The following is a 13359-nucleotide window of genomic DNA, read 5'->3' on the forward strand; positions in this document are numbered from 1 at the left end:
GGCTTGCTTCTGGCTCGACCTGGTGCGTGCCCAAGCGTGAGGGAGCCAGGGCCTTGGGGCTCGGGGGTGACGTGGGATGCTGTGCTTCAAAGCCCACCTCTTGGCCGTGCCCACGCAACGCAAACACCACCCCCACCTGGACCACGGCCAGCAGGGTGTCCCAGGCCCCTTGTGTCAGCTTGCACCCATAGGTGCAGTGGTGCCACGGTGCTGGCTCGCTCGGGTCCCCGCTGGCATGGGTTGCCACTGTCACAGTGCTTTTCCTTGGGAGGCCGGCCGCTTGGGCCCAAGAGGGTGGCCGAGCGCTGGCGGTGGTGGTTCCTGGGGCAGCCGGGTCCCAAGCCATGCCCCTGGATCCAGCAGCGCTCAGCTCTCTTCCCCCTGGCCTCTCTCCTCAGGCCGGGCTCAGCCCCACACTACCTGGACGTGACCAGATTTACCAATAGGAGACCCGAGGCCCTGGCCCACTGGGCTTTGCAAGAGTGGGCTGCCAGCATGGGCATTGTCGTCAGCCTGAAGAGCCGTGTGGAGGCGCCTTTCCTCCGGGCCGAGGCCGTCGAGGGTGAGTCATTTTACCTTCTTTTATTTTTTTCCTTATGTTTCACTCTTTTTTTTCTTTTCTTCCTCTCTGTGTCTGTTCTTTGTGTTCCCACCCTTTCCCACCATTATTTTAGTATTTCTGTTTCGATGAGTCTTTTTGGGGAGTGTATAAATATATTCAGCCATTTTTTTTCATCCCCCCAGTTTCTTTTTTTTTTCTTGTTTGAAATGCACTGTTTTGCAAATTGTTTTGGAATCCTTGCACAGGAGGTCTGTTTTCTGCTTTCTCACCACCCCATGGTTTTACTGTGTGCATTACTCCCCTTCCACCTTAACCTCTCTGAATTTCTGCCCTGGTGCAAAATTCCGTTTCGTCATGATTTCCTTTGTTGTTTTTCTTTTTCTACTGGCCTTTGTTGTCCAGTTTCCTGGTACAGTCACCCTATTTTGGCTGTTACTGCTCATGTGCGTGGTTAAACCCCGACTCTGTGAGACAATCTAGGTATCTTGTGGTTTTACTCACCCTTCCTGGCAGCCCTGTCCCCCTGGTGTCGTGTCATTCACCGAATTTCAATGCTTAGCTACAAACTTGGCTGGCCTCAAAGGGCTTTCTCTGCATTCCAAGGCCTGGTGCCTGAACCTCTAACCCCCGTTGCGATGTTTAGAGCAGCTTTTGCCTCAGATGCCTGGTTTATTTTTCCTTGATTGTCACCAACCCCAGTCCGCTCTCCAGCCTTCGAGTGTAAACCCAGTGTGGTGACTTTGGAATCTGAAGGCTAACAGAGTTCATGAGACTAGTCATGTTGGAAGGCTCGCCCAGTTGTGGGTATGACTATCTCCAGCCAAGGCTGACCTGTCCTCTGCAGGTCAACCATTGCAGGCAAGTCTTCCATGGTGCATGGTTTTTGCCTCACCAAGGCCTGGTTCCCAAGTCTGCGAGCCCCTTCAACCAGCTGGTCAATCGAGGGCAACCCTGTTGGGTCAGACAGCTAGCCTCCTGGGTCCTAGTTTCTCCCTGAGTGTCAGGCCTCTTTGACATGAGATTCTGCTTGAGAGGTAGGTTGTGCAAGGTCCAATATGGGGCCCTCTGATGGTTGGCAGAGGCATGAGGCTGGCCATGGAAGAAGGCTCTCCCCTGGCAGGTGTGACTTCACAGTCACATACCAGGCCAGGTCTAGGCCAGAGGGTGCAGAACAAATGGTGAGAGCTTTGCTTCCATTTTTCTTCTTGTCCTGACCTTGCCCCATGTGTGCTTCTTGCAGCAGCTGAGACCTGCAGCCCTAAGGCAGATAAGGAGGCAAAGCAGGAAGGTGACACCTCGAGCGAAGCACTGCTTGATGAGGAGGCGGTTGTGGAGGAGGGGGAAGTATCTGGAGATTGTAGTGATATCCAAAATGGGTAAGTATGCAAGCGTGTCTGTGGCTGCCATCTAGATGTACACTTCTGTATATTTAGGGCTCACCAAAGGCAGGGGTGTGCATGTTGACATTGGTGTATTGGGTTAGGGTGTGATGTGGGTATTGTCATCCACCATGGGCCCAGGAGGTCCCTATTCCAGCCTATCCCAGGACACCCACATCTCTGAGAATCCCCTACTCTCTAGCCTGGCATAGGGCCCTCCGTGTCTCAGCCCTCCTCCTTGGACCACTGCCCTTGGTGGCCCAGGATGCATGCCCCCTCCTGTAGCATTTCTGACCTCACAGATTCTGTGTTGTCTCCACAACAAGAGGCTGAGTCCTGTCTCAGCCGCCAACCTTGTTTCCTCTAGTTCAACCTGACAGGGCCTGGTCTGGACCCCGGGGCACTGTGGTGGTGAGATCAAGTTGCTCTTCTCTGGTGTGCCATTTTTGTTTTGTTTTGTTTTGTTGTTCTCCAATGTGCTGTTAACGCTAGGGAAACCTTGCATCTGTCCTTAGTAACATCCCTTCCCTTTGTCCCTCCACAGAGCATCCCAGAAGACTGCCTTGAATAAATCCACTATGTCCTCCTGTGATATCTCTGTGAAGGGGCCTAAGTGGTGCGCACTTCGTGAAGCTTGTTACCAGGATATTGATCCCCCATGTGCACGGCCCATGATCTTTAATAAACATCAATACTTCTTTTCTGATGCGCTTCTTGGAAGTGAGTATTTGCTGGGTAGTTCACTTACCTGCTCTGGATGTTTCAGGCAGATTCCAATAGCCATTGGCCCACGGTACCCATGCCTCTCCTTTATGAATTCTCCTGTTTCTCCAGGTAGAGCTTGTAGAAGCATCTTTGTGTATTGAGGATAGTGTAGGTTTGCCACGGTAGCTCCCTAGAGTACCACTGCTTGCCTGGGTGCCCCTTAGACCCTGCTCATGGCCTTGGCACTTGTGAGCCTTCTTAGGAATGTTTTCCTCTTTTCAGGTTTTGTCGTGAAAAACCGTTGTCCTAGCTTCATAGGAAGTGTAACTTCCTACCGGCTTTCGAAGTGTTCCCTTCACAATACGCCATCATGTGGCAGCGTCCACCCTCAGAGTGATTCTATTGAGAAGCCACCCACTCAGACATGTGGTAGCAGAGGGTGGCTCTTATCATCCACCAGAATTTTATGTAAAGTGCTATCGATCGTTTATGAAGGTAGGAAAGGTCTGGTGTACTGGAACGAGTGATGTGTGTATTGATTGCTGTGGTGTTGTGAATGACCAAGACTTTCTCCCTCATGTCCTCCCAGGGTCACATTGAATGTCCCATCGCTCTTATGTGGGGACATGGATGAGAACTTGGGATGAGGGACCAGATCTGCCCCTAGACCTTGGGTTTCCTTTCAAACATTTGTCATTGAACACATTGTTTCCATCTTAGTTGTCCATTTCTCATTTGAGGCTCCTGGAAACATATACCTGCATCCCATAAAATATGATACATCATACAAAGATCTATCCATATCATGGATGGACTCTTCAGTGAGAGCATTTGCAGGATGCCTGACTTAGAATTCTTCAGTAGCATCTGTTTCTTGTTAGTAACTCAGATGGTAGTCTGAAGGAGCTCATATTGGCCCTAGCCTCTGCCACTACCAGCAGGCCCTTCAGACTCAGCTGTCAGCAGGACCTGACCAAGATTCTCATTTGATTTCTCTCTTTCCCTCTCAGGTCCCCAGAACCAGATATGGTGAAAACCCAATATATACTGGAAAACCCAATATTTTAATAAATTGAATCTCATCAAATATATAGATGATCTATTTTGTTGTCTGTTGTTTTTTGTCAAAAATGCATAGAGGCAAAAATGCACAAGAACCTGGGATTCAGGTTTTCTTCTGAAACCTGTAGACAGGTTTGGTTCTATGCCCTGAGACACTCAAACAAGAAAGGCCATGACTCTATTGTACCCCGGGGTCAAAGTCTGGAAACATTAGTATACATCTCACTGGAATGAACAAGCACATGTGAGGGTGGAGACCATGACAGAGGAATACTGACCACTACTCCCTGGCATTTTGTGGGCCCTGGGGGAAGAGTGGATGCAGGCAGTGCTGCCTCTGTGTCCTGGATATGACGGTGAGCTGAACAGGTTGTGGCTTCCACAAGCTTCCATCCATTTTAGCACAGAAATCCAGAGATGGGGTAGAACCCACAGCCTGTGGCCTGAGATTGCTACACTCACCTTTTTCTGCATGCCCAAGAAAAGGTTCCAAATGCCTGCTAAACTTACGGGAAGACACACAGCCATGTACAGAGAGAAAAAGTCAAGGTGATAGGAATAGTGATTAACCAGACAGGAAATGACACTCTGACTTGGCACAGCTGCTGCTTTTTGGGGGTGTGGGAATACCCCAGGAGATGTTCCAGGGAGGGCGAGGAGTGGGAGAAATGAGTGTACAGGAAGGTGGTGATGTGCAGCAATGACAAGATTGCAATGCACACGACTGGTAAGGATGAGGGACAGACAGCCCACCTCCATCCCCCAGTTGTGTGGTCCAGCTCTGAACAGGATCCTGACAGAAGAAAGACTTTGCAGAAAACATGAGAGTCGCCTCACCTTGGCTCACTCCCCTTTGCTTTGAACACACCTGTCCTGCCCCCCTCACAGGGATCATCACTGCCTCCATGGGCAGCTGTGGCATTCCCTGTGTGCTACACACAGCATCTCTAGAACCCTCTTGGCCAGAGACCCTGGGTCCCTTGACCAAAAACTGGTGCTCACATTCAAGTAGCCATTTTGAACTTGACCCTGTGACAGGAATCCCTCCGGTATGTAGGTCATAAACAGTAGCCCTGTTAGCTGCCTCCTCTACATAGGACACCGTCCTTACACGGCGCTGTGTTCTCTGACATTCCTTTCAACTCATGTTCTGCTCCTTAACATGCTGCTTCAGATTCCAGATGAGCAGACTGATGGGGACTGACATCACACCCCTCCCTTTGAGGCGGCATGTGGAATCGGTGCTCTAGTCTCACTTTATACCTATATTCATATAACGGCTTCACAAAAAGCTCTTGAAGCTGCAAATCATGAGTATAAATAAATAACAAAGATGTTTTTATTTCTTAATTTCATTTGTTTGAAAATAGAGAGGGAGCTCATGTTCTGTCCACTGACTGGTCTGTCTTTCCACCTGATGTCTGAGCTCTGGATTTGACAGTTCTGTTCACACCTGTGGTGTTTAGAGGAATGCCAGCTGTGCAGTAAATGCCTGTTGGTGGGATGAAGGCCCCTGTACGTTTACAGCTGTGTTAAGATTGTATGTATAGTGCCTGGCGCGGTGTCCTAGCAGCTAAAATTCTTGTCTTGAATGAGCTGGGATCCCACATGGGCGCCAGTTCTAATGCTAGCAGCACCACTTCCCATCAAGCTCCCTGCTTGTGCCTGGGAAAGTAGTTGAGTATGGCCCAAGGTCTAGGAAGGCCTGAGGCCCTGGGTTCCTGCACTTACCTGTGAGACCCAGAGGAAGTTTCGTGACTTCAGATCAGCGCCTTACCACTGGTTCAGTCACTAAAGGTAGATCATCAGATGGGGGACTTTCCAATGGAAATGAATAAATCGTGTTTTTTTTTTTTTTAAAGAATGCACGTGTAGCAACATCACACTGGTGAGATGGTATGATGTCCACAGGGCTGCCCTGACAACGTGCCAGAGTAAAGCTATGATGGTTTTGTGATCAGGTCAAGTGTGCCAGAGGCCAAAAGTTTCTAAGCTAATCTTCTATGTCCTCATCCATTTTCCAAAAGACAGCAACAGTTAGGCCTAGGCCAGACCAGAAAGAGGATCCAGGTCTCCCATACAGGTGGCTGAGGGCCAAATACTTGGACCATCGTCTGCTTTCCCAAACACACACTGCCGGGAGCTGGATCAGAAGCCGAGAAGTGGATGCTCACACGGTCACTCCAACAGTCCGGGATGGATGCCAGTGCCACAGTGAGAGCTGCAGCACCGTGCTGGCCTCTGCTAGGGTCTTGATTGGAAGTCTTAACCCTCTCTTTACATTCTCTTACTGTTCGTTCTTTACCTACACTTAGATCACATATTAACTAGGAGTAATATCAAAAACTAGGCTAACTGGGCACATGTGTCCACATGAAAGACATTTTGAAATTTACATGGAAATAACTTCCATGTTCCCTAAAATATGATGGCTTTATGTGATTAGATAGAAAAGCAAAGTCAATTCCAGATACATTCTATGGAAAAAATTGATTGAGTTTTAAACTGAACATGAAATCAACGGAACTAGGCACCACTTGAGCTTCCCATACTGAATGTCAGAGTGCCTGTATTTGAACTTGGCTCTGTTTCCAAGTCCAGCTTCCTGGATATGTATACCTGGGGAGGCAGCAGTGATGGCTCAGCTACTTGGGTCCCTGCTAGCCCACATGGGAGGCTTACATTAAGTTCTGGGCTCCAGAGCTTGGCCAACACAGCCTAGGCTTTTGCAGGCATTTGGGAAATAACTAATGCGTGGAAGGTGTGTGTGTGTGTGTGTGTGTGTGTGTGTGTGTGTGTGTGTGCGTGCGCGCGCCCCACCAACCCCTTGTCTTTTCCTGGTGATTCCTTGATGGACCATGAGGCTTGGTGGGTGGGGTGTGAAGGGAATAGTTGGAGGGTCAGATCACCATTTCCTTTTTTTTTTTTTTTAATTTTACTTCTTTTTATCATTATCGTTTTATGCTGCAGTTTCATTAGGCCCTGGGTTTCCCCTATTCCCTTCCCAATTCCCTCCTTGCTCACCCCTATATCACTACTACAGTATAGTTCTTACACAGTCATATGTCCATAATTGCTGGCATAGACATTGGCAAAGAGTCCAGCATCCTAGTGTCAAGCCAGAGCAGGAGGAATTAGGGGCTGGCCTATGCACCTTTTTGCATTCATGATGCCAATGGATTTCTCTGTGGTTGATTGGGACTTAGATGACAGTACCCCAAAATGAAGGCCTCACAGGGGTCCTTGCCTGACACCTACTTTCCCCCCCCCCATATTCTGGATCCTGCCTAGAAACAGCTCCAAATGCAACCACTTCTGTTCATACATTGGAAAGAGAAAGCTGTGTGAGGCACGTCTCCTGGATCTAAGAAAGAGAGAGAGAGAGACCAAGAGTCAAACCCATCCTCACTGGTCCCTTTCTCCTTTTCCTCATCTGGACCTTATATTGGTGAAGGTTCTTATAGGCTTAATCTTAGCACCTGATGTGCAAGGCTGTTTTCTCCTGAGGTGCATATCGAGTCTACAGCTTAGGGTCAGCACCCACTGTCAAGCAGATTCTGCAGAACCAACCTGGGAGGGACTGGAGGATTTAAAGCCGCTTTTCAGGAAGGCACCTCACAGATACGTGCTTTCTATGTGTTCCTCCCCCATATCTTGTCACTCAGTACCATCATTGTAGCTAGCAGGATGTTGTTCTAACAGAGACAATCCCAAATGCAAGGAAGGTCAAATGAGCATGAGTCAAGTGTACTGAACTCACACCCACCTCCTTCCTCTGTGGTCATCAGTGCACACCTGGATGCCATGGCCTAGCCATAGATATCATTTCAGTACTCCCAGTACATGCTCTTCTTAAGAGTGTGTCCAAGTGCAAAACCAGGACATACTTGAACTGGCAGGAGTCCCAGAACTACCAGGTGTAGGAAATGGGGGTGCTGAACTGAGACATTTCTATCTCTGCCACCTTAGATACTGGGATTCTTCTGAACAGCAGAATTTGCTACACTGCAGCCTACATGCCTGCTTTGAGCTATTAATTGGAGAAAATTAGCCTATGGAGAACCCAGACTGTCTCTGTGTATCCCACACACCCAGGGAGCCCATTTACCCAAATGACGCCCCTTTTCATCAGGAAGTAGCCAGAAGACATCAGCGCCCTTTTACCCCTACAGAAGTAGGATGTGGGATTTCAAGAGGGGGGACCGAGACCATCCAGGCCTGCTGAGGTCTTGGCCACACCTTCAGGTGGGCAGCACCAGCATCGCCCACCCAGTTCCTAAGAGACCACCAATAGGGACCACCAATCTTACCTGTAGGTTCCCAGACCAACAAGGAAGGGTCAGAGAATGCTTAAAATCCCAAGACCCTTCCTCAAACCTTTGGTGTCTCTCTGTCCCTCCTCTTATGAGACGCACCACCTCCTGGCTTTCTCTCCAGGGGTGCTTTCCCCTTCCCATCTCCCTTCCCTGTTCACTTGGTCCATTGCAAATCAACTTTTCTTTCTGCAACAGATTCCTGGTTTTTTTATTTCTATACTAAGCTGAAGAAAGAACCCACTGGGCATTTCTGGATACATCTGTGGCCTGGGAAAACAGTGGAGGGTGACCCAAGTGTATGGGACCCTGCACCTATGTGGGAGGCCTGAAAGAAGCTCCCGGCTCCTGGATCGGCTCGGATCGGGTCTGCTCTGGCCATGGTTTTGACCATTTGGGGAGTGCACTGGTGGATGGAAATCTTTCTCTTTATCTGTCTCTCCTTCTCTCTGTAAATCTGGCTTCCCAACAAAAGTAAGTCAAACTGAATGGGGAAAAAAAGAAAGTGAAGCAAGACAGTGGGAAATACTGGCATTGTGGCACTGCACACACGCTAAGCAGCCTGTTAGGGGAGACACTGGCCTGCCATATGGGAACATCGATTTGAACTAGTTCCTGGCTGCTGGCTTTGGCCTAGGCTGGCCTCAGCTGCTGTGACACAGGAGGGAGTAAACCATCCTTACTTTGCGACACTACCGCCTAGGGAGGGCCATCCAGGAGAGACAGGGATGGAGGAAAGGTCTCCCTTTCCCCAGCACACATTGTGGGAACGGACTTGGGGTGAGGCGCTGGCTGGGTTTTAGCTGTGTGTATAGGATGTCTTTGCTATGCCAGCGTGGTTGAGAACATTGGAATGAACTGAACCAGGTTCTTGATTCTTGTGAGGCATTCTCTCTCTCTTTGATCTGTCTCTCTCTGTCTCATTATTGGATGAAGTTCCCCAGGAGAGCTGGGACCTGGGCCTGGAAAACCTGGCCCAAGGGGTTAATCTGGGTTTGACCCCTTGGGCCAATGAGTCACGGGACTCAGCGTTGTTGTGGTTGTTGCGTTTTGTTTTTGCTCTGTCTGCTGCTCCCATCCTTCATCTTCCCTGTCCCAAACTCACTCCACACCCCAAGGTGCATGGAGGTTCAAGAATCCAGTCGTGGTGTCTGTGCACCATCTAGTGGCCACAGTATCTATCAGACACGAGCAAGCCAAGAGGGCGCTGACAGCAGAAGCCAAGATAGTGCATGTGTCTAAACAATTCTCAAGTCTCGCGAGGCCTTGGCTTCAGTTGGCATGGAGTTTCAGGGTCGAGGGAGTGGAGACAGAAGGAAAGAGTCGTTTTAGGGCAGGCGCAGTGTGCAGCAAGTGCAGATCGGGCTACCTGCTTGCTGGCTGAACTCTGTCTGGGTCTCTGTTTCAGAAAGCTCCTGGGCAGGAACGTGTTTGCTCTGAACCAAGTGGTATCCAGCGCAGATTGAAACAGAGCCCCCACCATGCTAAAGTGAGACCCAGACTCCTGTCCCTCTCCCATCAGCCTAAAGGAATGGCCGTTGCTTGTCCTCGATCACGAGGTGTGCACTGACTTCAGGGAGAGTGATTCAGCTGGATTAAAGCCCCTTCCAAGCTGACATGCAAATCTTGTTCTCCCCCTAACCAGGCTGTGTCCTGGGGCTTGACTGCTGAATCCCTGAACGCACTCTGAGAATCCTTCCACCTGTTCTCCTTGACCCTACACCTCCCACCCTCTCCCATACCAGTGAGGCAATTCTATTCTGCCTTCTCATGATCTGGCTTGGCAGAAAGCCACAATTAACAGCTAGAGCTCATGGCTGAACCCCAGTACTTACGCATTAAGTTATTTCTGAAAATAAAGTAATAGCCATGCGTTACAGACATGTAAATGTTGACTAATAATCCTAAGATCTCGTAATGTGGCTGTGTCTTGACATAGGTCAAAGTGGATTGTGTCTATCGGGTTGAATCAATATAATCTAAAAGGTTTCTTCAAAAACAGAAAAACTTGGACACACAAATAACACCAGGAATTCATGTGTGTGGACCAAAAAGAGAATACAGAAATCTGCAAACAAAGAGGAAATAATATGGGGGAAGCTAGGTTTGATGGACTCCTGAGTCATCCCCAATCAGCTGATGCATATGCTGGTGGTTGCAGTTGCTGAGTCAGTTTTGTTTCCCACCCTGTCTTCTACATGAAGCAATGGGTGTTGGAGTCTAGTGTCCAATTCTGCCCATCACACATCAGCTCTCATGCAAACCAGCTGGAGCTGCAGCCTAGTTGGAGTGACCCACAATAACCCTCACCAGTCCCCTGTCCTGGTTAACATGCTTGCCAGTATGTGCAGGAGATTGGTCCACTCTGTCTCACATCCCATTCAGCTCCCATGCATGCCTAGTGCTACCCATCCAGCCCCACTATCCAGCCCACACACCTGCCTTTGTCTAGCCGTGCCTGTCCCAGTTCTGCTTTTAATTCTTTGCAGTGGTAGGTGTCCACTGCTCCCCTACTGGGCCCACTCCCCAATCATGCACTCTCCAGGTGGTTCTAAAGCATGGCTTGGCAGAATTAGTCTACAGTGCCAGCATCTGTCAGCTGATGCTGCAGCAAAACCCAACCGATTCTCACCTACTCTGATCTCTGCTTGTACCGTAGGAACAGTCATCCCAGCCTGCTTTTCCCTGATCTAGCTCACATGAGGTCAACAGGTGTTGTAGCCCTCCTGGGTCATATTTACCCCCATCCCAATTCAAGCTTCTCCAGTGGGAATGGTCATCCTGCAGGGGAGCCCTCCATATTGCCCCTACCAGCTTTGTCCCTTCTTCCCACAGTTTCTACTTGTGCTGGTTGTGTACTTTGGCCCAGTCTGGCATTACCCACCTTGCCTCCGTTTTTGCCAAGTGGGTGCTGTAGCCTGGCCTGGCCCGGGCCACCCCAAATTCCAACTCACACTGGTGGGCATTAGTTACAGGCTAGCCCAGCTCAATGGGAACCTAGCCTCAGCCATAATGTGTACTGGCATGTGTTGTGACCAAACCTGGCCAGACCCACACTCCATTTGGTGCTCAGATTTGCCAGCGGGTGATTTGAACTGTTTCATCCTGGTCTGCCCCTGACCTGTGCCAAATATATGCTGTTGGGTACCATTCCCTGGCCTGGCCTGGCCTGATACCTATCATGGTTCTTCCACTCACGTTCAGGGAATGTGTCTTGACTGGAGTTTCCTAAGCTCATCCATCAGAATCTCTCCGAGTGTCAGATCTCACCCACACCAGTGGGGCCCAGTCCTACTCAGTCTACCTCCTGGCCTGGCAGGAACAGTGGCCTTTTCTGACTGGCCTTCAACCCATTCCAGTTCTTAATATTGGCTGTTTCAGCCCAGGCAAGCCTGGTCTACATCTAGACAAAGCTCACACATGGCTCAGTAGGAGCAGAGACCTAACCTGGGCTGTCCTACAGCTCCTCTGGTTCTCCAGAGCACTAGATGGTTGCAGTCTAGCACAGTCTGGCGCATCACAGACCCAGCCCACACTGGTGCCAAGGGACACTGCAGCCATATCCAGACCAGAATGCAGCTCCCACTCTGGCTCCCACACATACTAGTGGGAACCTCAACCCGGCCATGGTATCCTCTTTGCTCACCCACCAGGCCTCTTCCCATCCATAGATCACGTGCATGTCGTTGGTTGCTCTGACCCAGCTTCTTATAGGCCCTCACCTACATTGGCCTTTGCTTTAGATGCTGTACTCAGGCCTGACCCGTCCTGCCCCTATCCTGAAATCACTGGTGGATGATGGAACCTGGTCCTGCTTAGTCTGCTCCCACATCTGGCTAATGTAAACCAGTAGATGTAAGAGCCTAACTTGGCATGACCTGTGCTCCAGCCTGATTTCTGTTCTTGCTGGTGAGCTAACACTGGCTTTTCCATGCAGGGTCTTCCACCTGCATAACCAACCCACACATTAGTCAACAGTTGGAGCTACCTCACCCAGCCTGCCCAACTCCCAGGTCTGGACTATGTAATCACCAACAGGAGTTGTGACCCACTAGGGGAATTTCCCATGTTCCCCCACTTAGCCCACTCCAAGACCCAGAGCTCATACATGACAGCTGGTGTTAGGTCCTTGCCTGGCACAGTCTCCCTGTCCATCTTGGCCTTGTATGAGCTGGTGAATGTTGTGGTCCAGCCCACCCCACACCCTGTTGTAGGATGCACTTGTCGATGCTGCAGCCTGAACTTGCCCAGACTGTTATTGGTCCCTTTGCCTGTGAGTGATGGCAGGTTCTATGGTCACACCTAGCTCAGCTCATCACCACCTCAACCCTTGAGCCAACCAGTGGAATTTGTATTTTAACAGGGTTGGACCCATTTATCCCCCACAGAATCAATCCCCCAACCTGGTTTTCTCACGTGCTTGTTAGTGTCATGGCCCTGCCTTATGTGACCTGTCCCCTGTTTTGACATTCTGTCAGGCAGTAGGATCTAGCCCTACTAGATGGGACCCCAGCCCTGGCTTTCGCATGGACTGGTGTGTGGTGATCAATAATGTTCAGTGATAGCAAGCCCTACACAGGACTCACATGTAGGCTGATACATCAGTCTGACCCATACAGATTGTCCAGCCTCTCTCCTCCAAACCACTACTTCTCAGTCCCCTCACTTACCTGCAGATAAGGTGATTCCATTGTTGGGAGTCCCTCCAAACTGATTCCTCATCAACACACAGAGGACTCATTCATGGATGTCAGTGCCACACCCGTAAGATCTCAGAGTTTGTCACCAGGTGGCCAACCCAAAGCCCAGCGGTGGCTGTTGTCAGGGCCCCTAACATTGAGTCTGACCTGGTTGGGGTACTCCCAGCAGCCACCTGTCTGCTTGAAGTTCCCTCCACCAAGGCCCTGAATTCAAACTCCCCTAGGTCCCTGATGCCGCAAGAAGGTGGTGGTTGCTGGAGTCTGGGGCCTGTCTTTGCTCCCAAGAGTCCTCTTCATAGTGTGTTTACCATGAAGAAGGGAGCCTCTTGGACCCAGGACTTGTTCAACACGTGGCAATGATGGGTGTGGCCAGGGCCCCTAGCATTGAGTGCGACCTGGCTTGGGTACTTCCAACAGCTGCCAGGCTACTGGAAGAGCCCTCCACCCTGGCCCCCGGGATACAAAAATGAACTCACAAAGAAATGACTGAAGTCTCCTACACAGTTTGGAGACACCCCAGTGGCAGCATGACGGACTTGGGAAAATTCACAAAAGTCACCCATTCTGAAACTGGATGGGAGAACAGAAGGAAAGGGAGGGGAGGGAACTTGCGGGAGGGGAGACACCAGCACTGACTA

The 13359-nt window shown here is 50.1% G+C and overlaps 1 long non-coding RNA gene across 1 annotated transcript; it reads left to right on the forward strand.

The window, feature by feature from the left end:
• The first annotated feature begins 1817 nt into the window (after positions 1-1817).
• On the forward strand, positions 1818-3743 carry LOC121162896. Its single transcript, XR_005884862.1, has 4 exons — positions 1818-1938; positions 2486-2661; positions 2929-3141; positions 3657-3743. It is a non-coding gene; the product is annotated as an uncharacterized LOC121162896 (long non-coding RNA).
• Positions 3744-13359: the final 9616 nt, after the last annotated feature.

This window comes from Ochotona curzoniae, unplaced genomic scaffold, assembly GCF_017591425.1.
Source record: "Ochotona curzoniae isolate NIBS_2020 unplaced genomic scaffold, NIBS_Ocur_1.0 contig_589, whole genome shotgun sequence".
In the NCBI taxonomy this organism is placed as follows: domain Eukaryota; kingdom Metazoa; phylum Chordata; class Mammalia; order Lagomorpha; family Ochotonidae; genus Ochotona; species Ochotona curzoniae.